This window comes from Helobdella robusta, assembly GCF_000326865.2.
Source record: "Helobdella robusta unplaced genomic scaffold HELROscaffold_48, whole genome shotgun sequence".
NCBI classification, from domain to species: Eukaryota; Metazoa; Annelida; class Clitellata; order Rhynchobdellida; family Glossiphoniidae; genus Helobdella; species Helobdella robusta.
The window spans coordinates 1,242,815-1,245,087 of NW_008705215.1; positions in this window are offsets into that span (position 1 = coordinate 1,242,815).

Below are 2,273 nucleotides of genomic sequence, written 5' to 3' on the forward strand. Positions count from 1 at the left end.
TGTAGTAGTAGCAGTAATGGTAGTAGTAGTAGTAGCAGCAGTAGCAGTAGTAGTAGTAGCAGTAGCAGTAGCAGCAGCAGTAGTAGTAGAGTGGTATTATCAGTTTTGAGATGTACTTGAAGATTATTTATTTGAAAGGTAAAGCTAGAAGGATATTATTAACAAATTACTTATCAATTTTTAAACGCTTTTCAGACTGTTTATTATCTATATTAACCAAACAACCGACCAACCAACCAAACAACCAACCAACAAACCAACCAACCAACCAACCAACCAACTAACCAACCAACAAACTAACCAAACAACCAACCAAACAACCAACCAATCAAAAAACCAGTCAAACAATCAATACACACACACAAACAACCAACCAAACAAACAACCAACCAATCAAAAAACCAGTCAAATACACAATACACACAAACAAACAACCAAACACACACACACACACATACACACATACATCAAACAACGAATAACCCGACTAACATGCGGTATCAAATGCATGATAGCATCACCGACTAGTGACCCGACGCAGAGTCCCAGCATGCAACCTATCACATATTTGTACTTGCTGCTCTTCCTAAAGTTAACGATTATTACCGAAAGAATCGGACAGATACTGATTATGAATACCGACAATGTTCCGTATCCGTATTCTGAATGGATGAATGAATGAAAGAAAGAATGAATGAATGAACGAATGAACAATGAATGAATGATAAACGAACGAACGAATGAATAAACGAATGAACAATGAATGAATGAATAATATATAAATAAATAAATAAATGAGCGAACGAACGAAAGAACGAACGAACGAACGAACGAATGAATGAATGAACGAACGAACGAACAAACGAACGAACGAACGAACGAAAGAATGAATGAATGAATAAATAAATGAATGAATGAACGAACAAATGAATAAATAAACGAATTATTGAATGAATGAATTAATAAATAATGGACGAATTAATTAATTAAAATTTTTGATAGCTCACTTTCCGCGTCTGTCGGCATGACGAGTTTGAAAAAGTTGATAAAGTTGCTATTCAGTCCAGTCAATCTATGGTGCTGATGACGATGTTGAAGACGACGACGACGATGCTGATGATGTTGTTGATGTTGTTGATGATGATGTTGTTGATGATGTTGTTGATGTTGTTGTTGTTGACGATGCTGATGATGTTGTTGATGTTGTTGATGATGATGTTGTTGATGTTGTTGATGATGATGTTGTTGATGTTGTTGATGATGATGTTGATGCTGTTGATGTTGACGACGACGAGGATGATGATGATGTTGTTGATGTTGTTGATGTTGTTGATGATGATGTTGATGTTGTTGTTGTTGTTGTTGATGACGACGATGATGATGATACCCGCAACAATCAACAACAGTAACAACAATAATGATAATAATAAATTACTTTCAAAACTTTTTAACGGTGATAACAAGGGCCATCCTACCTATCACCATGATGTCATAATAATGATGTTGACGTCAAATGATTATTATTATTATTATTATTATTATTATTATTATTATTATTATTATTATTATTATTATTATTATTATTATTATTATTACTGACTATAATGATGATGATGATAATGATGATGATGATGATGATGAAAAGGATAATAGTTTTATCGACGACGATGATGATAATGATGATGATAATAATAGAATAATTATAGTAATAACAATAATAATGATAAAAGTAGTGATAATGATACTAACGATGATGATAATGATGATGATATTGATGATAATGATGTTAACACTAGTTTTTGAAATATATTGAAAGAAAGAATTTTACTAGTGTAACTCACTTTTATTCATTTTTTTATCTTGGGGAGAGAGAGAGAAAGGAAGAGAAAGATATATAAATAGAAAAGAAAGAGAAATGAAGAAAGAGAGAGAAAGTAAAAGAAAGAAAGTAAGAGTAAAAAAGAGAGAAAGAGAGAGAGAAAGAGAGAGAGAGAGAAAGAGAGAAAGAGAGAGAATGAGAGAAATACTTATACTATACATACACAAGTATCCTGGGAAGAGAGAGAGAAAGAGAGGAAAAAAGAGATATAAAAAGAAAAGAAAAAGAAATGAAGAGAGAGAGAGAGAGAGAGAAATACTTATACTATACATACGCACGTATGATTATCAAGAGGTATATATTAATAGCTGATAAAGTTGAGCTTTTTGTCTCAAGCTGATAACGCTGTTGAGTATATTGTTGTTGATGTTGTTGTTGATGTTGTTGTGATGTG